The sequence below is a fragment of the Python bivittatus genome, unplaced genomic scaffold, assembly GCF_059951505.1.
Source record: "Python bivittatus isolate LINGU-HERP-01145 unplaced genomic scaffold, Pbiv_v1 ctg000590_np1212, whole genome shotgun sequence".
NCBI lineage: Eukaryota > Metazoa > Chordata > Lepidosauria > Squamata > Pythonidae > Python > Python bivittatus.
The window spans coordinates 29,918,547-29,945,020 of NW_028277086.1; the positions used below are offsets into that span (position 1 = coordinate 29,918,547).

Here is a 26,474-nt window from a genome sequence, read left to right on the forward strand (position 1 = left end):
AGTTTTTGTTCAAACACGTAAGAGAGTTGCAATTTTCTTATTATAGGAATGCAATTCAGAAATTAGAACAGTAACTCATATGGTTTCAGCTTGTCATACCATTTCCACATTATGGATTCAACAGAACTCTTTCTTGGTTATATCCCAAGTAATTGGTTGGCAGCAGACTTTCAACAAATGTAGTCAGTGTTTACAAAATTCTGTTTATGATAGAATTTCCTTTTTTTATGATGATGGTGGTGGTGGTGGTGAGTTTAATATTACATTATAATGTTAATATTACCATGAATATATTTTCTGTTAATTATATAAAATTATATGATGGATGGATGGATGGATCTTGTATAAGAATTCATTGCTGAATAAAATATTTTTCAATCTCTATAATCTTGCTGAATTATCTAAAGGCTTCCTGTAATGGCTGGAGAATCCTATGAATGTTAGCACTGACAGAAGCAAGCAGTTGCCAGAGATAAGGGAATAATGGGGAAAATATACTTTTCCTATTCCAAAGCTTCCCTATAAAGTATATCTTTATAAGTTATCCTATGAAGTATATCTTTAGACTATTAACCTGAAATAGTAATAGTGGAGCCAAAGAGGGCCTAACTGACAATTCTAGGAGATGCTCAATCAAGTCTTCAACAGAATGGATATGTGGTATGCCTGGGATTCCCAAACTGAAATGTGTGGAAACCTCTTTTGGTGCCACCTGTACTTTACCCAATTTTAAAGGGTTTAAAAAGATGAATTTCTAAATATGCCCTATAGGCTCTTTTAGAAAATAAAATAGTGCATTTGACAATCGAATGCTTTATTTTTCTTGAGCATTCATAATATATTTTCAAAATGTCAGATGTGCCCATTTTTCCCCTCCCATCAAATTGGGAGCCAGTTGCAATTGCTATAGAATATCTTTTATTTTTCTCAAGTTCTATCTCAAATTAAGATTTAAACCTCATAAAAGCAGGTAATGGAGCTATCTGTTTAAATATGGCTGGATTAGAGCAACTTGGATTTAGATTCTCTGCTCACAGTTACAGTGATGTTCAGAGCATTCAATTGTATTGGACTTTCATCAGGATAAAATGCGAGAGCATCAGATCAAGCATTCTTAATTCACTGAAGAAAGAATGGGTCATGAATTACAGCAGAAAGAACAAAAGCAAAACATTAATGTTACAAGATGTAGCTGCAATTCCATTCTTATCTGGCTGTTTAAAATATTTTTCCCAAATGAACTGTGCCTGTGTGTGCATGTGTGTGCACATGCATGCATGTATATATTTGAATTCTTTTTATTCAGATGAAATATCTATTATTTGAAGCACATTTCCACATGATAAAGTTATTGTAATAACAACCACCCTGTGGGTTATAAAGGAGGAGTGCCAACATAAATGTTCTGAGATCAGTTAAGTAAGCCATCTTGGCCTAGCTCCTGTTGATTTTGCATACTGGCATGGGTCCCATAGTAACACATGTAACTTCATTAAAATGCCACTTTTGATTTGAATGCCTTGCTTTATAAGCTAGATAGCAAAACTGGCACTCAGAGAATGAAACATTAATTAGCACTTCATACGCTGGCACATCTCACTTCTATGCTGTTTAGTGTGAAGTTGTATAGCTTAATGTAGTTAAGAAAGTTAGTTAATATGCACAATATGTATAATTTTTTAAAAGTTAGCTCATATTGAACAACATATTTCTTTAGATCCATTCCTTCCCGTGCACACAGAACCACCATAGTTCTTCATGAGATGTGAGGCCTCATGAATTCAGGCCAATGTCTGAAAAGGACTGCTGAAGGCCCCACTTGACCACATGCTCTAAGGGCATGATTGTGAAGATAGCACTATTCATGTACAAATGAATATGAGACTCAAAACAGTGAGGTATGGAACTGAGAGCATAGGACAGATGCACATAGGACATGGGAATGAGTTAATATGTTGTTTGAGGTTTCATGAAAATACTCAAAGAGATCTATCCTTCAGGTACCCATGCTGACTGAGGAATTCTGGGAATTGAAGTGCACACATCTTAAAGCTGCCAAGGTTGAGAAACACCACTTTAGACTTTTCTTAATGTTCCATTTCTTTTATGAAATGTGAGCAAATAGCTGCTCTGCTTCCTTTTCCAGGCAAGCTACATTTGGCTATTATAGGGATCTTTTCCTGTCTTTAAATACGACCCAGATGAAGGATGTGCAGCAGTCTAGTCCTTAAAGCCAACATTATCACTACTCCATTTTGATGAAACATGTGCATGACTTCTTGTTATTTAAAAAACAGCCATTAATTCATCTTGCATTTACATATTTACATATTTTGTTTATCTACAATCAATCTGCATAAGTATGATTGCAATTCTAAACTCATCTACTAATTGTAACTCTAATTCTAAACATATTTTACCAGGGAGTAAACACCACTGAACTGAGTGGGACTTTATTTTGGATTCAGAGAGTTTAGATTATGGCACTGAGTGTGCAAAATAAATAATTCTTAATTTGTATGTTTACATCCCAAGTCATACCTTACAATGATATGACTCCCGCAAACCTCATACAATAAATGCCATAATGGGAAAAGAATTGAAGCAAATATAAAGTGGAACTTTATCTGTTTTGTATCTTCTTTTCATATAATAAGGAGAAGCCACTTGAATATTGGATTCATAAATTGTGCCAACACATCTGCCTCTAATTTAGTTAAACATTGGTCTAAAGTCACAGTTTGGTACAGTAACCATTATTCTACTGTAATGATTCACTTACTACAACAATATGAGAATTAGATTCTAAGACCTAGATCAATTTTTTTAAAAAGTCAAGCTATCAGAACTACGTATTTCAGCATCTATTCAAAAATTCTAGCTATCAAAGTAATAGCAACTTGTCCATGTAGTTAGCATAATTTTCACACAGGAAAAAAACCTGTTTTTTTTAGACAAAATGCATACATATATTTTGAACAAAGTAGTCTTTTAAAATGTGGAGGGGGAAAAATATGCCTGATCTTAAGTTAAAATCTTAGATGGGAATTGTCTATGATGTGCAAATTGGGTCCTATTTAGTACAAAGATTGTAAGATGCGCATTGAGACTTCTCCAAAACTACTAGAAGAAGAAAGCAAATAATTGTTGACCCTCCATATAAAACTAAGCTGTTAATAACAAATATATTAATATGCTTAGACTGCATGAACAGATTCCTTCATAGACAGAAAATGGGGAAAAGACCAGTTAGGCAGGCTGTCTTTTCACAAATCTGGAGTTAGCTTAAGATGCTGTTTTATAGAAAGAGTTAACAGAAACCAAATCAGGTGAGAGAATATGCATCCTTAGAGAATACAATCTCAGCATATGTGGCATAAGATCATCTTCCTGTATTATTTTATAGCCAATGTCGTTATGGTTATTTTTTTATGAATATTTCATAAGATGAAATGATAATTTGATCACCCAAATTACTGTCAAAATCTGATGAGGTGCAGGAAAAATTGCACACTGAGCAGTGATTTGGGCACTTGGTGGGGAGTTCATCTGATCATTCTAACATGTGACTAGCGTAATGTATATTCATAGTTCTTGAGGATATAAGCTATTGAAAGATCACATGGGTGGGAAGGTAGATAGTCTGTCTCTGAGCAAAACAAGATTAATCTTCTGTTTGATTGCATCACTGCAGAAATGCAAGAAACAGTCTCCCTCAAACAAAACTCCAAGCATACAGAAAACCTACCACGATCCATCAAAGATTCTAGCTACCAGGTCTGACCTGCAAATATCTGAATAAGCACTAGATAGCAGAAATGAGATTTGATAATCTAGCTTTTGTAGCCCAGATCTGGTAACCTCACTTTCTTTACAATATGATACACTTATGTAACTTATTGTACATATGTATCATATTGCACATATGTACACACTTATGTATCATATTGTAAAACACATTTACAACATGATATACATGCAACACTTAACAGATTAAAACAAATGTTAGGAAAGCATTCCAACAGCTTGCTTTCCTGAAGTGCAAAGAAACACAGGGTAGTAGCATATTCATCACAATAGTTTGTAGCTTGAAAGCCTGAGATTCACAATCATGTTACTTACAAGGCTGGACTGCTGGACATCATAAAGGTGTTTTTGCCTTTTCCTCAGCAGCTCCTTCTTCCACAAGGAAAGCCATAGTGTTACTGAGAAACTTGAGTTTAGACTTATAAATATCCTTCTTTGGTTGGAAAGATGGAAAGAAGGAAGAGCATCCTGCTACTTTACTGAAAATTATATACATAGAACTATGCACAGGATTTATTATTTGACAAGTATGGATTCACAAAAATAAATAGAGAAAATGGGAAAAGACCTCTTGGAACAGAAATTTGGTATCACTTGCTATGTGTAAATATATATTATATTCTAATACCAATCAGGAATGAATGAGCTGCTGAGAAGATTTAGATGTAAAGATACCTTATGCAGCCTGAAAGGTTTCATTTTTGCCATTTTCTAAACACAGAAAAATGCATCCCTCCAATTCAGAATATTGAATGTCTTATGGAAAGTGAAAGGTCATTTGTAACTGTCCAAAGGATTGATGGAGTTGAGATACCTCCTTGACCTTCACCCTGCACTCATAAAGAACGGTCTCAGATGACAGAGCATCAGGCAAATCTTCAGAAAATGTCTTTTCTTATTTTATACTGTATAGTGGACTTGTTACCTGATCTTTTTCATAATTGTGTGTCAGGATTTAATTATTGCATGTCTTCCTTCATTAAAAGTACCCTGCCAAGTAATACTGTTAAGCTACAATTGTCAACTATTTCTTTTTTATTTCTTGCTACTGTATTCCTTCTTAGTTTTCTGGAATAATTGCTTGGATACCCACAAAAGCAACGTCAAGGTCAAATCTTACAAATGCAGAAAATTCTTTTCCAATTAATTACTCTCTGTTAAGAATACATGCTTTATAAAGCAGTGAGTTGCTTCAAAAAATCTGTAGGATAATTGTCATGTAGAACAACTAGAAACAACTTCAGTTGAGATGTTTAAAAAAATGCTAAACTTTCACAAGCTTGTGAGAAACAAGCAGTGTATTGTATATTGATCGTTGTCCCATTTTTCAATTATGTAACACTTCACTGGAAAGAAATGCAATACATATTGCCAACCATATAAGGTGAAAGTAAGGAAAAATTACTCACTGAAAATTCCTCCTGTCACAATCCCACCTCTTCTTTCTCTTGGTGGGAGCAAAAATATAACAGATAATTCCAGTACTCGGTTTTAAACAAAAATTCTCAATACATAACAGATGAAGATAAATACCCAAATATTAATAGCACATCCAATAAATAAAACAGCAGAAATTCATACTAATCCCTATTAAGAACTAACACTTTTCCACAAATGTAACATTTATTTTTTTACAGAGAGTGATCCTATTATTGCAGGGATAGAGATCAGAAGCCCCTTTCCACATCTGAAAATAGAGTTATGACTTTGAGAAGAATCTGATCTTAGATCCCCTTTTCTGACTTCAGAGAAAGTTCTGAAACTTTCAACTAAGACTGAAGCTCCAATGTTGGAAAAGAGAAAAAAGGGCAGATTGGGGAGCATGGCATGCACAGACAAGTAGAGGAAGTGGAGCCACATGATCCTAAGTCTCATCCCTCAGTCATGCCCTTGAGTCACAAAAATGTTTAGATCTGTCAGGGGTGTCCACAGAACAAGGTAGAAGAAAGTCAAGATGGCAGCTATGACAGTGCAATCAAAGCTCCTTTCATTTTCATGTGCATGTATGTGATTTTCCTGACCATTCTCTGGAGTTGCAGAGCTGGTCTAAAAGTCTTCCCTATAATTGTTCACAAAGATCCCTCCCCCCCCCCCAATAAAGGTGTGATAGAACAGAAAATAGTGCTTTTTGTCCTCTTCCATCTCGTTGGAACTAATCCAGATCTCTTTGAAAATGTCAGAACATCCACTTTGGGCAAGAAGAAGTCTGTCCTCTATTTCAAACTCTTCAATACTAAACATGTAGTATAAATAAGCATTTTGCTCAATTACTAGAGTATTTCCAATGGCAGCAATAAAAAATCAATCTATATCTACTCTTTTCAGGAATGATTTTCAAATGCCATAGATAAAAGCAAAAGGATGATGCTATGTAAAATATTTATTGAATTTTTCCTCTATATTTTTTCTGAATTCATTATTTACGGTGAAATGTTGCTACATCCCTGATACTAATCATTATGCTGATCATATTCATCATATCAGATATAGAATTCCTCAGAATACCAGTTGTTGTGGAAAAGAAAAAGCAGGATCTCTTTTCTATGTCTTCTTTGTGGTTTTTCCAAAGGCAATTGGTAGACTGCTGTAAAATCAGAATGATGATCTCCTAGGTAGACATTTGCTCTGACCTAGCATGTATGCTCTTATCATTATTATGGGACCATGGGAAGGCTTAAAATATAACTTGTTTTTCCCAAAAAATTATCTCTGCATAATTGCATACATCAATGCAGATATGCTTTATCTGATTAGTCAAAGATAATGTGAACAGTAGTTTTGAACTATACAAATAAGGTATTCATTCAGCACCAATACATACATCATGTTGTTTTGGTGAACAATACTGATTGATACATCCACAACAACAGATTGATACCTGTGTGATAGGGCAGAGTTCTTTCCTCATAAATTAGCCTGAAATCATGGAATCTAAAGAAAATCCGAAACCTGGTAGGGCTTAGATTTGTTGTAGAAATAAAAAGATTACTTTAGAAGGCAGGGCCTTTTTAAGACTGAGGCAACTGGGGCAGACTTTTCATTTGACCTCTACTCCATGTACATTTTTTTTTCCTTGTTACATCCTATGTGAATGTAATTTTCACTATACCATTTCTTATCACTTGACATCAGTAGACCAGTAATTAAGAGCATATGGGAAAACCTATAATACTGAAATAAAACTGATAAGATTTGTTGCCTTAAATGAAAAACTATTGATCCATCTGATCATTGTAAATACTATATTATACTTCACATGGGGCTTCTTCCCTGTGTAGGGCCCTTCAAAAAGGCCCTGGGGTAGATGAGTCTAGAAACAACGCATTCTAGTACAGTTCCTGGGTTGACCTAGATTTTTATTATACACATTCCTACCCTCAAATTGAATGCTTCAGAGTCAAAGTGAAGGTCAGGCCACTCCTAGATGAGCTTTGTAAAGATGTTTAGTTCATGAGTGTTCTGTTTGATTACTACTGCTGTGCAATCTTTGAAAATAATTAGCAAGAAGGTCTATGGATGTTGTGCAATGAAATTGACTTACATTAAAGGGATCAACTCGTTTAAGTTAATTCAACTCTAAACCAGCCACTTTTTTCTTTTTCAGAACTCAGGCTGGTTTAATAAATATCACAGAGCATTTCTTCATAAATGTTTTTAAACTTATACAACCCCTTATATTACCTTTATAGACAAGGCTTCCATTCTAGGATAGGGAGACACGCTTCAGCAACTAGGAACATAATAAACATGTTTCATCCTTCAGTTAGATGCAAAAGAGAGCAGGACAGAATATGATTCTTCTAGACCAGGTTTTCTAAGAGTACTTATTATTTAAACTACTTAAACTACTATACTTACTGTTTAAGGTATTTTTGTCCTGTACTCATGGCAGGTTATGTCTAAACCAGCTTAGGAAGATCCTGCCCTGACTGAGACACTTTGGCAACAGATCGCAATGTTCAGATTGCCGATGCTTTCTTTCCTGTGGGTGGGACTTAGTGGACATACATACTATATACATATACATATACATACACACACATACACATACATACATACATACATACATAAATGAACATATGTATAAAAAGATATCTATATAGAGTAAATTTAAATATAATTATACTAAGTCAAAATGCAAATATATGCAGGCACAGCCACCATTTTTTAAAAAAATTCATTCTTCCCAGCTGTAATAACGTCTATATTTTCTCTTTGCTATCAGGTAAGAGTTTTGCATCCTATGTAACAAGTACTGATTCAAATCCCAAACCAAAACATTTTTAAAATTATTATTTTCTTTCCCACACTGATTTACTGAAGACTTTTAAAGTACAGGTCTAAAAAGTGCAGGTTTCTACTGTTTTAGTGATCTTCCAGTTACTTGAGGTAAAAGGTTTGCACCCTATGAAAAAAATAAAATTATAGAACCTTGCACTTTAATAAAGCCTTCAGCTATCTGGTTGCAGGAAGAAAAATAGTATATATATATATTTTTTAAAAAATGGGTTTTGAACCAGCAGCCTCTTATATACTAGGCAAAACTCAGCCATTGGGCTAGATTAGATCTTTGAAATTAGGGCCACTGTTGCCTCATTTAAGGGAATCTTCCTTTGTTTGTGAAGCACCCAATGAACTGCTGGAGGTGGCCCATTAGAAGGTAAAATACTCCAGCCTGAACAGACAAGAGCATTCAAAGAGACATAAGAAAAAGCTCTAGTTTCAAATTGCAGCAGGAAAACACACAGGGAGGCTGAATTTGTGCTGGGAGGGAGGTAGGGAAAAGTTGATGTCATAATTTCTGTGCTGAGAAAGTAGTTGCTGTTTCATTGTGACAACAGGGCAACCGGGCAGTATGGATAAGCCCCAAGTCTTGCATTGTCCAACTTTGGACACATTTTGCAAAGACCTAGCTTTCTGGAGAAAGCTGTAATGCTGAGAAATGTGGTAGGGAAAGAGAAAAAGAGGAAGACCAGCAGCGAGGTGGATGGACTCAGTTACAGTGGCGATGAGTGCACTGTTGAAAGTCCTGAAGGGCCAGGTTAGGATTGTTATGGAGAAAAATTTATCTATGTGGTTGCTAGGAGTCAGCAATGACTTGATGGCATGTAACCAATCAATCAATCTTGTATTCAGAACATTTTTGTTTTGTTTTATGCCTTTGAGTCAGTCTTGATTCCTGGTGACTGCCTGGCCAAGTCCCTGCAGTTTTGTTGACAAGATTTTCAGAAGTGGTTTGCCATTGCTCCTTCCTACGGTTGAGAAACAGTGACTGGCCCAAGGTTGCCTTTGTGCCTAAGGCAGGACTAGAACTCCCAATCTCCCAGTTTCTAACCTGGTGCCTTAACCACTACCCTGAACTGCTGCCCATTCAGAACAATACACATGTTTTATTATAATTTCTTTTCTAGGTCAGATTAATTTGTAAGTCATTCCAATTTCCTCAAACACTCTTAAAAAATTTGACATAGATCAAAATAATTTCACCCTTAACCAAAAGCCAACAGGGTGGAACACAAAGATTATGTGAATCCTTTTTTAAAAAATTAAAACAGTCTGCAAAAAGATAAACCAATACATTTATGAACAATGCATTTCAAAGCACGGAATTCCTTTTATTTGGGAAGAATTTGGTATACTTTAAAGGTTTAGTCTTAAAAAGTGAGACAGTATATCAGTTGTGCTCAGTTTGGAAAGTTTCCTTATTCAATTGTTTGGTAGCCTACCCTTCTGTCTAACATTAAAATTTTCAGAAAAGTAAAACTTTATTTGTCAAAAATTAAGCAGTGCTATCCTTATATATTGTTATTATTGGTACCTGTTATTGTTATCCTTCTGCTGACGCCATTAATATCAGCCTTTAGGGAAAATAAAACAGCAACGAAAAGTGGAATCCAATATTGAATATAGTGCTTTGGTGTGCATTCCAGTGGGTGGGCGGATTTGATTGCAAGGTTTTAATGTACAGTTTTTCAGTAACAGTGGCCAAGTGCTTTGATTTAAAGAATACTTGAAATGTTTTGCCACTGGCAATGACATCAGTTAATAACTTTCAAAGACAGGAATAAACTCCTGAAAGGTCTGAATGCTATCAAATTTATGATTTTGAGCACTGATAGTATTATATATGTGTGTGCATGTGTATAATCAAAGTGCATTTATTTCTACTATTTGTGATAGAATGAATATATATATATATGAAATCCTTTTCAAATATTTCAGTCAACAGGCATGCCAACCCTATGCCACAACTATTTTAAGGACTGTTTAAATAGGTGCCATTATCAAACAGTAAGAGGAGACAATTCCCCATTTCATGCATTGACAGCAACAAAATTGAACTTTCCTATATAGCAGATGTTACCAATGTTTGTCCACTTTCTTTTCCCCAGATGTATCTTCAGCCATTGTTAACAGGCAGTTTCCATAATGTTAAAGCCAACAAGATTCACCTGCTCCCTATCCAACTGGTATAGTAAGCCTGAAGAAAGTCAGAGCGTATCGGCCTTCAGACTTGTTCCATGCTTCCCTTGGCACTTCTAGTCACAAAAAGCAGATTCTCACTTGATTATCCTTCAGCCATACAGACTGACTTAACTTACTAACAAGAATGTGTTATATAGCATTCGAAAAACTAATCAAGAATTAGCTCTACTTGATCTCCAGTTACTAAAAGTCTCCAACGATGATAAATCACAAGATCTGTTTTACAGATACAGCAGAACAAATTAGTGGAATATTGAAGTTAGCAAAATGGACTGCATTATTTGACACTATTTTAAGGCAACACTCACATGTGTTTAAAACTCTGTAAGTATAAAACCAGCACAGCTGGCAAAGCTTGGGATAAGACCCCCTTTCTATATTGCTTTTCTATTTGTAAGGAATAGAATTTATAAAACTATTTCAAACAGAATTCTTCACCAGTAGTTTTCATTCTCCAAACCCTCCAAACCAATTTAATCTGACCCACAATGGTCTTCACTGCTTCCAAATACAGGGAACACAGTGAGATTACCATGGGATCCCTTTAGCTGAGTCCTGGCAAAAGAAAAATACTACTCTTTCCTGATGGAAGGAAGGAAGGAAGGAAGGAAGGAAGGAAGGAAGGAAGGAAGGAAGGAAGGAAGGAAGGAAGGAAGGAAGGAAGGGAGGGAGGAAGGGAGGGAGGGAGGAAGGAAGGAAGGAAGGAAGGAAGGAAGGAAGGAAGGAAGGAAGGAAGGAAGGAAGGAAGGAAGGAAGGAAGGAAGGAAGGAAGGAAGGAAGGAAGGAAGGAAAATAAAGCACCCCATACACCTATTCTGCTACAATGGAAAGCTATAGGCAGGATGACAAGGTCCAAACTACCCTGCCACCTTTATTATCTTACAGATAAAAAGAGAACTGTAGAAACTTAAGCATTGCAGACAGGCAATAGAAAGTCTATTTTAAAATGCATGTATAGTCCAGGTATATTGTATATTCCTGAATTCTTCCTATGCACACATAGCTCGGAAAATGAGAGTGTCAGTGAAATTGACAAGAGTTCTGTCTGTTTCCTGCTTCTTTTCATGTAGAGCAGTTGACATGTTACTTTCCAGCCTCCTGGGGGTCTTCTGGCATAACTGCCTTGATATAGGAGGATTACATGGCCTAGAAGCAGGCCAGTGGGAGAGTGAATTCCCATAAATTCCAACACTGGGGCTGGGCCACAACTATGCTCTGGCTTCAGATAAGCCAGCAGTGAGAAAACAGCCAGTTCAACTCTTGAAGCAAAGCAGCAGCATCTCAATAGAGGCAATTTTGACAGTTGCAAAGTTTTCATGTAAAAGCATCCTTAACTGATCCTGAATAAATTCTGTTGTACAGTGGTATCTCAGTTCATGAACTTAATTCGTTCCACGATTCTGGTCGTGAACCAAATTGGTCTTGAACTGAATCAGATTTCCCCATAAGGTTCAATGTAAATAAGGTTAATCCATTCTGACCCCTACGAACGTGGTCGCCAACCAAATTGGTCACCAACTGAATCAAATTTTCCCATAAGGTTCAATGTAAATAAGGTTAATCCGTTCTGAACCATATGTATTTTTTTTTAAACCACAAAAATATGAAACAAAGTACAGTACAGTACAGTATGAAGAGAGAGAACACTAACCTTGCTTGAGGCGACACCAAAAAGCTTCACAGCAAGTGTCTGTCTGCAACCGCAATCTCGCCTAGAGGAAACCACAACCACGTGTCAGAGCAGGGAAGATGGCCGCAGGTCATGTTCGTCACCCGATGCGGAGTTCGCGAATGGAAGCAAACTTTTGTGAACGCTGCTGTTCGCGAACCGAATTGTTCATGAACAGAAGCGTTCGTGAACTGAGGTATTACTGTATTTATTTCATTTATTGAACATTGGCAAGAAATACTGTCTGCCAAAAATGCCCACCTTTATTGATTATAGTTATTTATAGCTAGCTTTTTAGGATACAGATCCTACCATACTGACTTCACAATATCAACAATTCTGAACACAGTTAGCACTACTACTACTACTACTACTACTGCCACTACTATTAATCCTCCTCCTCCTCCTCTTCTCTCTCTCTCTCTCCATATATATATACCCACAACCTTATGTACACCAATCACAGATATTTTAGCTAAATGATTAATAGTAAAGACTGCATAAGTGTTTTAAATTAAAGATACTTATTTTTTTTTAAAAAAATATTGTATTTGCGATATAGTTTGAGTGGTTTAAAAGGCATTTAAAAATAAATAAATAAATAAATAAATAAATAAATAAATAAATAAGATTACAAATGGCACACATTCTTTAGAGATATTGCTAGGAGAAAATTGGATGGAGAATGAGTATTCCATAATAACTCTGGATCTTCAGAATATAATAATGGTGATAAAAAGAAGGCATTGACACAACTGTATCTACTAATTGCCAGCTGGAATTATTCCTGAGTTCATTGGATCCAGCAATGGTTATTAGATAACTGTTTGGTACTTGGTTTAGGGCTACCATATAAAAGTATTCATGATCTTTAACTGATGTGAAATGTGGCTAAGATACTAACCAGTGCACAATATAGGATCACATTATACCTGGGTTAAAGACCTGACTTTATTTCCAATTTCTTTCTAGATGTAGTGTAAGGCGTTCTTTTAAGCTTCAAAGTTTAGGCCCTGATTATCTGTGGATGGGGAACCAAACTTGCCTGGGAAACAAAGTGAGAGGAAGGCCTTGTTAAAAACTGTCTCACTTTCCGAGCCCATTTATCAGGGATGCAGAAGGGGGCCTTTTGCATTCCTTCAAAGGCAAAGGCATTATGTGAAATCACCAACTTATCTCCTTTATGGAAACAACATACCATGTTTAGTTTTTTTTTTTTTTTAACAAACTGAGATTTAAATATTTTATTTTTATTTGTTCTGTTTCTGAATGTTAAATATCTATGGGTGCTCACTATTTATATTGAGCTATACATTTATATTTGTATCAATATTTGTATCAATATTTCAGTACTAATATATAAATGAATGAAGATGTGGTGAAACTAAGAATTTCTCCATTTTACAGTTTCTCCAGTTGGGGTTGACCTCATCCACCACTCTTTACTGAATGCCTGTTACAAAGCTTCATATGACATTTGGCATGTTTTACCCTCCTGAAGGTTACTGTTATGGAAATTTCATTCTGTTCTGCCAAGTAAAGGAAAAAAAAAAACAAGTTTTAGCTATTTTTTATGTCTAATGATCATCAACAAGCGAAATAACGTATTGTAATTTCTTTGTTGTGAGTTGCCCAGAGTCATTGAGAGTTGGAGAGCACACAAGTTTAATAAATTATTATGGTTGGTAGTACAGTCAGCCAGATGCTCAGACTGAATTTGGCATTTTTATCCACATATCAAGTCCTTCCCAAGGACCTGGGATAGGCAGATGTTGTTGTTTGATGGTGGAGGTGGTGATGTTGATGATGATGATGATGATGATTTAGAGATCTGAGTTTCTGAATGAAGATTTAGATTTGGACCCAGACACAAAAATGGGCTGTCTTTCAGATTGTGAAATCACAGTTCAGATTCCTACTATACAATTCTATGTGGAGGAAAAAAGATCCAGGTAAGAGTTTGATAGCTGGACAAACAGGAACTATGGAGAATGGATGCACTTCTGTATGGATCTCCACAACAAATTTATTTCCTATGTGTCTGATCCTGTGGAGCAAGCTACCTGGTCACTGATTAAGTCCATCTTGTAAGAACAAGAATCCTGCCAGTAAAAAAGGGCATTTGGTTAACAAAAAATTAGAGGAAGATGAATACTTCTTGGTTCTTAACACTCACAAGAATTAAAGCCCTACATTTTTATCAGCAGCTAATATCTGTTCATGATAAAAGGACACACTCTGCACTTTAAATCTGATCATCACTAAAAGGGCTGTATCTTATGAATTTGTGCAAACTCTCTCTAGCCTATCAACAATTTGGGACAATCTCTTTACACAAGAGGGTGAGAGAAAAACTTAGAAACTTAGAATGGAGAGAAAAGGTTAAAGGGTTCCACTTCCCATTTCATCCCATTTTTACTTCGGAAATCATCTAATTCCCAACTATCTTATCTCCATAATAACTTCACTGAGGGTTATATTTTAGCACTTATATCACCATCCATAGCTAATTACCTTCCCCTTTATCAGGAACAGGTAACCTGTGGACCATTCTTTACAGAATGAGCAAGCAGGGAAACTACAGAGTGAAAGAGACATCTATAATGGGGATTGGGGATATCTTCATCGTAATAACATAAGCTCAAACTTCATTTTAAAAAAATGCAAAGCCATCCTGACAATGAGATATAAGCCCCTTTCACATGGAGAAGAAAACTTATTGATAACAGGAGAAAAGATTTTGGAATAGCATTAATCTGTCAGATATCTTATTAGCTGTGAAACTTACCACAATGTCTGATACAGATGGCTAGTACATTCCTACTTCCTGAGGTTTAGAATACATAAGTATAATATTTTTAAACATCCAGATGGTCTATGCAGACTAGAGGCATTCATTTGTTGAAATAAAAGTTAAAAAAATTAGATAATTATTTAACTGATTGGAATAATACTTATAGCTTTTGTTTGCTAAAGAACAAATCTGATTTACAAATTGGTTTCCATGGGAGTATGATTCATTAATAAAATGAAAAACCATTACATATAGCTCAGCTTACATTATACCATGTATAGCTGAATACAACATTTCATGGAAAGAGAAATGGGTTCTTTGAGGACAGTTAAGCTGCAATTCTGTATACTCTGACCTAGGAATAAGTCCTCGTGACCTCTATCAGATTAACTTTTGACTAAATTTGTATGGGCTTGTATTGTAGGCTAACTTTTACGTGAACCTCTCTCTATATTTGATATTGTATTAAGTAAAATAGTCAGGCTCTACAGCACAAATATTTTGACTTGAATGAGTTAATGTTCTCATAGCTTTTCTAACCCGTTGTCTTTTTCTTAAACAGGTACACGACTCTCTGTAAACTTTCTCTGCTTTCAAAGACAAACATAACTAATAATTTCTGTAAAGGTCTTGAGCCCTCTGAACATCTGTTTTTAGTTTACTATAAAAACGGTGTCTCTGATCTCATGTGTTGAACTACTGTATGTTTGCCACTGTCTATTTCCTGTGAAAAAATACACTGAACAATAATAGCTTTTGTTCGTAACCTTCCAGCCACAAAAGCAGCTGAACAAATAACTTTCCTGCTTTCATTTGGAATAATTTATGCCATGTATGTGTTTGCACAGGGTCATTTGGGTTATTGGATGTTTCATCATTTAAAAATCAAATCTAGGACTAAGAACTACTGAAACCTTCAGTCTAATAGGTTCCTCATGCTAATAGCCAGTCTATTAATATAAGTTCTTTCTAAGTACTACTTCCCATTATATTTAACAACAAATTAGCATTATAGAGAGAGTACAATACTCATTACAATGGCAACAATTATGTGTGTGAGGGGATGTATAAATATCTACACACAAACACACTTATGTACATGCCTCCTCCTTCTAGTTATAGTTTCCATGAAAATTCCTTCTCTTTTCTATGCTTATTTATGCAAACAATTTTGTCTGCTCAAAGCTGTAAGAAAACATGCACAAGAATGCTTTGAACTTTAGATAAACTTCAAAGTCAAAGAATATTATTTTTATGTCATTAATATATTAAAATAGAAATACATATTCTTTCTTTATAAATCTACCAATCCTACAACATTTAATAAAAACTGATACAAAAGCACTCTTGTACAATATACCCCTGTATTTTTGTTAGAAATAAGCTTCACTGAGTTCAATAATGCTTACTCTCAAGAAAGGCCATTTGGAATTGCAGCTTTTTATAGACCAGACTAATAGACCAGAGAAATTAATGGAACTAACCTGAGTATGCATTTGAGGACCGCACCATTACATACAAATAAATAATTTAACAGCTCAATCTAATATAGTCTCATTAATTTAGTGTGTTGACCTAGTGTGTTGGGGGGGGGGAACTAATAATAAGGTTTTTTCCCCCCCTCCTTTATCTTTCTGTCAGTGAGTGAATGTAGTGCATTTAGACCAGATGTGCATAACCTGAAACCTTAGGACTGAATGGATCGTTCAAAAACTTGGGCATTGCTTTCCCAAACACAATTGGTTACCATATTGTAAAAAGGGAATATTATTAAATTCACACATGGACAATAGCCATGAGTAATATTTAATTTTAATTAAATACAAATTAAATGAAACAGTTTTGCCCTGACTTCATTCAACAGATTTGCGTGGAGTCCTTGGCACACAAGTCAAAAGACATGGGTGGTAGCAGGGGTGTCTGCAGGCTATAGTCAAAAAAGATAGAGGCTGCAGCTGCCTGATTGAAGCTCTGCCCATTTTTCATATGCACCACACATACGATGCACATAAAAAACAGATGGAAGATCAATTGCACCATCACAGCCACCATCTTGACCTTTTTGACTGCACCCTGCAGACATCCTGGTATGGTATACAGCACAGAGAATATTGTGCAGCCTAGATTTAGACAAAGTCTTAAGTCCATGGAAAACTTCAGGCATTCCTGCCTTTTCTGTACTGCAATATTGCATTCCACACGTTCATCACTAAATAATAAAAATAGTTATCCTGTCTTGATTTTCTCTTTTCCCAATACCCTAGGAGAATAACAATGGGATTCATGTCACAGATATTCCCACCAAGACAGGACTAGGAAGAGAACAGAATAACATGACACAATTACAAAACCAGTCAGATCTGGCTATGTGGTATCACTCAAAGTCATGTTTATTGTTGCTGTTGTTTTAAAGAGAGAGGAAGAGAGCACCAGATATTTGTTGCAAAAAAGAAGAATTTTTAGCATTACTGATTCCTTCTCTTCTTTGGGTGGAAAAAAGCTATGGGTCTTTACTGTTTGGGTTTTTTGGGAATAGAGAGTAATATTGTACTAGAAACCTAATAAAATGGTTGCAAATAACAACAAAGAATGCTTATGATTTAAAGAGACAAGGAAAATGCAGAACATTTTTGGATGGAAAGCAACATTTTCTTGTTTTCAATTGCATATAAAATGATTGGGATGAACTAGAAGAAAGTTGACGGGAATATTTCTATAGGAATCATAGTGATACATCAAAAACTGGAATGTAAATGAACATTATAATTGTTATATATATGGTTATTGTTTCTTTATACAAAGAGAAAGGTATCAAGAGAGGATGCAAAAACTACAGGGGTTAGTTTGCTCAATGTGTTTGGGAGATTCTGATTGAAAGGAAATGAGAGGTTACACTGATAAAGTACAGTGTGGCTTTATACCAAACAGGGGATGTGTAGAGCAGATTTTTCCTCTTAGCATATAATTGAGAAAACTATACTGTGAGAAAGATTATTGCATGTTTGTTGATTTACTGAAGGCATATGAAAAAGTGAGTAGGCTTGAATTATGGGATGTTTTACATGAATATGGACTTGAAGGTTGATTGCTGATTGGGGTAACAGCTGAATGCAATGGAAGTAAAGCATGTGTGAGAATAAATGGAATGCTTAGCAAATGGTTCCATACTGAGTAGGGAGCAAGACAAGACCATATGATGTCCCTTTGTTATTTAATGTATTTATGGATAATTGTATAAGGAATGCTTATGGTGATATTGGAGTTAAGCTGGTTGGGGATATGAATGTCTATATGTTTCTTTATGTTGGCAGTGCTGTGTTGTTGGCTAAGAACCTGACTGATTTGCAGCAATATTATATAGGATGATGCAATGAAGAGTATGGATCAGAAAATCAATATGTAAAAGACCAAGGTAGTTGTGTTTGTGTAGAGGAATATATAGTGTGTGTATACACATAGTACACCACCTTTTTTATATATAACTCAAGATAGTAAACATACCTAATTATAATATTGACAGAAATATGTGGCAGTATTAGGAAAAAATAAATTTAGCCCAGGAAGACAAGAAAGGGTGAGGAAGAAACTCAAGATTGCCCACCTGTACTCTGTTTGTGGTGGGCAAGGGAGGGAAAACAAAATGCTGCCAGGAGTTTAATATTCTGTTATTATAGTCAATATGAGTAAAATGAAGGGCTAATATTTCTTAGTGCATCTGTCCTGACCTGATTTACCTTGAAGGACTGACAGTTTGATATGGAAAACAGAAATGATGAAAAAAACAGAATAAGTAGATAAATTTGTATGCTGTGTAGAATATTTACTAGAACTAGAGAAATGAGTGGAGAACTTTTAAAATGTGCAAATGCTGCTAGAAAGGTAGTGTGTGTTGAGAAGAACCAATGCCTATTGCAAGAAGTGAAAATACCTATGTATAAGAGCATTCTTCTGACCACTTTGTTATATGGAAATGAGAGCAGGAAAACTCAGGAGAAATATGAAAGTGGAATGCAGTGGGAATGGGTTACTTAAGAACTGTGTATGTTAAAAACAAGAAGAGATAAGGTCAAGGATGAATGGATACTGAATGAATGTGAAATGAATACAAAAGTGAATGGCTACTATGAAAAAAGACATTGAGATGGTTTGGTCATAGAGAGAATGAATAAGGATTGAACTGATGAATAAATATATAAAGGAATGAGGAGAAGGGGAAGACTGAGAAATTCATGGTTGGAGATAATTGATGAGATCTTCAAAATGAGAGAGGTAAGAAGTTTAAAGAAAATGCCACAAGAGATGTACATATTTTATGGAAGCAAGGACAGCTTGCAAGGTTGGAATGATATGAAGAAGTATAGTTAATGGCCTTAACTTGTTTTAAATTTTACTTTACTTTTCTTACCTTACCTTAATTTCTTTGGCTTACTAGTTCTTACTCCTTTTCTTCAATTTCTGTATTATTTCTTACCCCTGACGGGCAGACCTTGATGGTGATAAATGCATAGATTAATTCATTATTTATTTATTAAATTTGCATGCTACCCAACTTCCAACAATTCTATTATGATAGGGAATGTAAGTTGGTTTCTTATACCTATATCTTTTTTGGTACAAAGTACCTTAATTGTAGAAATAACATATGTTATCCATTTACAATCCTCTCCCAACCCCTGCTTTCTACATAATGGTGAATCAGGTTTCTTCCTGTTTTATTTTCAGAACAAGAGTGACTTAGAGTTAATTGAAAAATCATGGCTTTCTCTTTGGATCATCTAGTGCAGTGGATTTTAACTTTCGGAGTCCACCAATTTTCAAGAGTCCATGAATTAAGATGGACAAAAAATTACAACTTTATTTTTACTAACCTCTAATGGAAAAATAGCTTTTTGTTCAATAATATATAATATATGCAGGCAACAAAGTAATTTACGGCCTCTAAACTTCAAAACTGTTGGTTAACTTCAAGAAATGTCATTATTTAAAATTATTATACCCTAAAAAAGGGTATTGTCTTGTTATTGATTTGATGGATTAATAAAGAAGCCCATTATCATGTTACATATTTGCATTTGTTAAATATTTTGATAACTATATTTGAGCTTAATTGTTTCCTTTGTAATGAAATCTACTTCTTTGTATTTTGTTTTATGGATTTAAATACATTTTTTTTTTAGAAGGGATGCATAGGTTTTGCCAAACTCTCAAAGGGGTCTTTGGCACAAAGAAATCAAGAACCTCTAGTGAGTTGGTTTACTTTTGGAAGATGGCTCCTCTTCATTGTTTTCATGCAGCAAATAGTGCATATACTAAGCAATTACACTGCTTTGGAAGTGACAATCCGTTTAGGTAAGACATGGCACTGTTGAAGAAGAAGAAAGTTTTCAACATCTACTTTCCTATGCCACATGTTATCTTGTCTTTTTTACCTAAAATATAAAAATGCATCCAATCAATTTGGATAAAACTAGTCAAAGACAAAGGACCTCTCTGGTTTCAGCTGTATATGGTATAATCTGGAGATTGGAGAAGAACAGAACATTCAGCTTATGGTTTCTTCCATCTTTGAAAGCCCATTCCTTGAGGAGGCAGCTGAGCTACAAGATGGATGGAGTAGAGATTCCAGATGGGTGATACTGCCTAAGGTCTTCAGGTAGAGTAATTATAAATATTATTAGAAAAATTTGTTTTAAATTTAATCTTTCTTGTCCCTTACTCAGAAATATTGGTGTAAAATACCTCTTCCCCACCTATATATTTGCATTTCTTCTAAAAAAAAGGGGGGAGGGGAGAAGAAGATTGTCCAGTACAGCCCTATTCCATGCCTTTTGGGATCTGAACTCACATTTGCTGGATCCTTGTTATTTAGCCATAGTCCTATGTGTTATTGTAGCTAAGGAAAGTCAGTTTTCCAATTCTATCCAAATATAAGATTTGCTTTCAATTTTCTGGCAAAATAATTGCTTCATGTTGTTGTTACCTCTTGTTGTTAAATTCTCTATTTTTAAATTGTGTAGCATTCAGCTGAAAAAAAAAAGCTTTTTTAAAAATATCATTACAATTCAGAGATTAGAGAGGTTCATAAAGGTGCAGTAACTATGGCAACGAGAAATGCTGGCAGTTTGCACTGCAAGAAAGCTGGTTCACTCACTCCAGGTTCTATCTATAGTCAAGCCTTACCTGCTCACATGTAAGACTACACTATGTCCAGAGATGTGGTGGTGCACATAAGCCTCACATTTGGCTTTATCTTTAATTGGTCTCTAATCATGGACAAGGCTATTACATTTATTCAGCTGTACTTACAGCCTCCATAGGCCTATATGCTCAATAGGCTGGCTTAAAAACAACATACATATAGGAACAAGTTTTGCATGTATGTTCATATCTTTGTATACATGAACAAGCAAACCTGCTTAACTCGTTGAGAAAGATTGACAAAGATATTATGCAGAACTGGAAAACTGTTTATGACATGGAAATCTCTTGCACTGAGATTTGGAATTCCAACCTAAGGCCACTCATGTGATGTAGAACTTCAAGCTGTGGCCTACCCCATTATACCATGGTTGTTGTGGGGAAAAGTTGGAGACAATTCTAAGTATGATGCCTTGAGCTCCCAAAGGAATAGCAGGATATAAATCTAACAAGTAATGAGTTCTGCTATTCCAGGTGACATACTCAAATCCTACACATACTACAGAAGAACTGGGGAGGGGGGGGGGGAAGAGGGATGAGCTTTTTACAGAAGCTTTTTTCATTTCTTTATAAAATACAGATCTGTTAAGATAATAGTTTTTTACGCTTCCATATAAACTGCAGTCCTGCTCTACAAATCTGAACATTTATATAGATGACTTCTCAAAAGAAGCTCGGCGTATCAGCTTAATAAAAATATACTCATTATTCTAGTTATATATGCCCAAATTCATGGATTAAAGATTTTTGTATATGTATGTACCTGATACAGTGGAATTCTGAATAATTTATATACATGTATACATACAGAGTTACCATTGATGCATAAAAGATAACACCATGGATGCAATAGTGATCATATTCTTTTTCTTATTCTTGTCAAAAAAGATATTGAGATGTCCTATTTAATATTATCATCAGCTCCATGTGGGCCAAATTTTAACTCTTTTGTTAATGTGTGGAAGTACCTAAACTTTGAGTTGTATGGCTTACGATCTCCTTTTGAGTCTGAAAGCATATTGTTACAAATATACCATTACAATACCTATTACTATTTTGGTTCCAAATGCCAGTTCTCTATAATATGTTGAAATACCTAATATATTTTCTAACTTACTGAAATCAGTTTCACTACTGCAAAATATTCCATGCCCAATAGAAGAGAGTATCTTTAGCTCAGGGTTGAACTGTAAAGTCCTTGGTGCTCTCTGCACTTGTTTGTTTGCTTGCAAATGTTTCATTACCCAACTAGGTAACATTATCAGTGCACTAGCTAGGTATTGAAATGTATGCAAGCAAACAACCAAGCTCAGAGAGCACCAAGAACTCTACATTCCATGCCATCATGTCCCTCTCTCAAACAAGACAGGAATCTTCATTGGGCACCGTATGGTGTTGGAATCCAGAAACGCACAGATTCTTTCAAAGTTAGAAGTATATTTTACTCCAACTATCCTGTGGGACTGGACACTCTGAATCCAAATATACCAAAACAAAAAACAACCAAAAAAAAAACCCTTGAAGAGTGTCTGCAACTAAAGAAAGGAAAATGTTCAATTATTGCTTCCCAGGGTTTCCGAAATAGGGGGCTTTTAGGGTAACTGCAAAAATTACCATCCAATAATTTGCACAGCGGAAACCTCTATGGGATCTCAATCCATTCTGCAAAGTGAATGAGCAGTTCTATTTACAATGAGACATTGAATTCAATCCAGGTAAAATCAGAATATCTAATGAAAAATATTGACTGAACATTAAATCTAATTTTCATACATTATAGTTGTAATACTTCAACACTGACTTTAAAGGCATTTTCAAGTGAAAACAGTAACTTAAAGAGGTCAGCCAAGCATGGAAAGATAGAGATTGCAGCTTTTCATTCCCAGCTGATATACATCAATTAATTGGAGTTAGCATTAAGTTCCCATTTAGTAGAATTTGCCATTCAGGGTTTTGAATTAATCCAATTTTGTACCCAAGGTTTAAGGACAGCAGTAAAATTATTTGCAATTTAGGGAGAAGAGTATAAAAACATACGGCTCAGAACACACTTTCTGGTAAATTGGCATAAATACATGTCAGAAATAGGTACAAGTAGCAGTAAATTTTGGTACTTGGACTATACTCTGTATTAAGTTGTTATTCAGTCATTAGGTCATGTCCGGCTCTTCATGACCATATCGCGCCAGGCCCTCCTGTCCTTCACTGCCTCCCTGAGTTTGTTCAGTTTCATGCTTATTGTTTCAGTGATGCTATCTAGCCATCTCATCCTCTGCCAGCCCCTTCTCCTTTTGCCTTCAATCTGTCCCAGCATCAGGGTCTTTTCCAAAGAGTCCTCTCTTCGCATTAGGTGACCAAAGTATCTGAGCTTGAGCTTCAGTATCAATCCTTCCAATGAGCAGTCAGGGTTGATTTCCTTTAAGATTGACTGGTCTGACCTCCTAGCAGTCCAGGGGACTCTTAAGAGTCTTCTCCAGGACCACAGTTCAAAGGCATCAATTCTTCGGCGCTCAGCCTTCTTTATGGTCCAGCTCTCACAGCCATACATTACTACTGGAAAAACCATAGCTTTGATTGTGCGGATCTTTGTCAGCAAATTGATGTCTCCGCTTTTTAATATGCTGTCTAGGTTTAAATACTAAATTGTATGTTATTACATTTCGTTATTTTATGATATCTGCTATCCAGAGAAGAATTTAACTGGGCAGTTATCAAAAAGTTAAATAATAACCAGACAAATATAAGAGTCCTTTTACACAGGAATGCAGTAAAGCTTTAAATGGGGGCATCCATGGGAAAGGGTGTCAAAAAAAGTCATGGCTGTAACTATGTGATTGAAACCCTGCCCCTTTTTATGTGTGATGCATGTAAAAAACAGGGTTTCCATTGTGCAGTTGTAGCAGCCATCTTGATTTTTTTGATCCCACTTGTGGATGCCCCTAGCAAACATGCTCCATCAGCAGACTCAGAAATGTGTGAAAATAAAATAGGAAGCAGCAGCATCTGTAACAAATAATGACATCATCCTGCAAATGCTGCAGTTATGTACTTGCATCACAACATCATGTTCTCATTTCTTCCTCCCTACTCCTAATGGATGCCCATGATAGGAAAATTCCAGACGTTTGCCTATGACTTTGTAAATATTTGTTAAAATTCTCTTTTCCCTACCTTATATGTGAGTGTAATTGTACACCCTGCTGAAAAGAATTTGCCAGAGAATAGTAGCACTTTGCCTGCCACCCCTATTCCCTTCCTGGTCTCTCTCTGCCCCCCTCCCCTATTTATATATACATTGTTCAGGTACCAGAAGATAACTCAAGAAGGAGAGCTTGAGGCAGATACATAAACATGGACCTTCTATAGATGCAATCCCCTTTTCCTCTACTCCTGCGCTAACATAAGTTAAGATTTATCAAAAACATTTAAGAATAAACTATCTAAATTCAATACATTATGACCCTCACCCCATCCATAAATTCAATAGTATTCAACAGGCCTGGTGATGTGAAGTGCTTCCAATTACAATGCTATGAATCTAAAGTTTTGCACATAAGAACTAGGGCAGTTTCCTTCATTATTTCCCCCTCCCCTCTCAGCAAGCACGCATTTGTTTCAACTCTAACATATTGTTTGTGAAATGTGCAAATGTGCTTGGATATCCTTTCCTGCCTTGAGCTTTTTTGGAAAAATCAGCATGAAATAAAAACATACATACACCAAAGAGGCACTGTCCTCATTGGGGAATACTTTAACTCCAAGCTTTGTTAATTTGTTCTCCTCTATACATTCACTGAATGCAGTGAGGGAGAAAGGGAGACAGACCACACATCCTGACACTGGCATACTCATGCAAACGGCGTGCTTGACTAGGATAAGCACAGAGGCCCCTTTCATGAACTCTGCTACATGTATGGACATTGGAAGGCATTGCCTGAAGGATCTCCAATGTCAAAGACAGGAACAACATTTGTGATCTTACTCCCCATCCATGCATTCAAATAATGCATAGAGTGAATGATCTGAAGAAGGCAAGAGTCTGGTAGGAAGGAGCGATGGATGGATGGATGGATGGATGGATGGATGGATGGATGGATGGATAGATAGATAGATAGATAGATAGATAGATAGATAGATAGATAGATAGCAGTAAGAACTGGCAAAGAGAAAGACTGATATAAAACTATTTTTGCATAATTGTGCAGGTGTGAGAATTCATACAGAATAACTTTCATCAATTCAAGTAAGCATGACTATTTATGATTTGCATTGAATTACATACTAAAATATACCTATATTTACCTTCTGAGTGATATAAAGTTTGAGTGCTTGCATTTCTAAGCATAACCCAACTAGCAATTTATCTAGCTCGCTTTCCTAATTTCACTGTCCTTCCTATATTCTGGTTTGCCTTCATAATTCATTGTAAAGAAATGGAAGTCTTAAACTAAAGTGGCACTTTGCATTATCATGATAGCTTATCAAAAAAGAGAACTGATAATTGCTTTAAAGAAGTTATAATGCATGCCACAAAACACACTGTTTAGAGTGCCCTGGGCAACTGTAAACATAGCAAACCAGGATTTTCTATTTTCTTCCTGCATTTTGTGGGAAAATTTAGAGTGTTCTGTTGTTATATTAGAATATGTTAACCTATGTAGTGCTTAGAGGGTTTTGTATGTATATGTGTTTCCCCTCTAAAGTGACAGGAAACTATGCAGCTAATTTTCAGTTAATCTAGTTGGAGGGGATTAAGGTGAAAAAATTGTTCCTCCTATTTTTCCCCATAAGCATATCCCTGTCAGGTAGATTAGATTGAGTGGGTGATTGGTCTAAAATCACCACCACAATTCCAACAACAAAATAAAGAAAATCTAACCCAATTAAATATTTGTGCATGTCATCCTGTATAACCAATGGAACACATGCTACTTTAAACTACTATAAATGTGAATATTCTAATCCTAGTGTTTACCTCTTCTGCTGATCAAGTATGATACTGCTTCTCTTAGCATACTTATGAATAGAAGGATTTTCCATTTTTATTAACAGGGATACTACTCTTTATAAGGATAAATCTGTTTCTAAGTTAATAATATATGTTACAGTTGGATGGTCCATTGCATCAGACAACAAGCTGTTTTCCTTATGCCTTTCGTTCTTTAAAAAGCTACTACTCAGAAGCCAGAGGTGCAAAAAGATACTTCTGTAAAGATGGAGGAAACCTACTTGGTCCACTGGGGATTCTGTTATCTAAGCTATTACTATGATCTGACAAAGGTGCATAGGAAGAGGCAGTGAACTGAGCAGGGTCAGCAAGAGACTTTGAGTTCAGGACCATGGAGAGCAATTCTGTGTTAAGAATGCAGATACGTTACTCCAACACAAATCTGGAGGGAGCAACTCATAGGATTTATAGCAATGCCAGATTAGATTTGCTGGAAACCTCACTCTCCAAAAGTGCTGTAGTAGCTTTAAAAATGTCAATACTCCCTTTCTCTAAGCACTCTATGAACTATT

General features: G+C 35.7%; 1 protein-coding gene across 1 annotated transcript in view; it reads right to left on the reverse strand.

Annotated features, from left to right (window-relative positions):
- LOC112542609 (uncharacterized) overlaps window positions 1-26,474 on the reverse strand; it is a 163,643-nt gene that overhangs the window by 39,998 nt on the left and 97,171 nt on the right. The window contains exons 12-13 of the mRNA XM_088149214.1: window positions 11,945-12,005; window positions 7,666-7,818 (exon numbers count right to left, since the gene is read on the reverse strand). The gene's annotated coding sequence lies outside the window, so the exon portion shown is untranslated. The remainder of the gene's footprint in view (window positions 1-7,665; window positions 7,819-11,944; window positions 12,006-26,474) is intronic.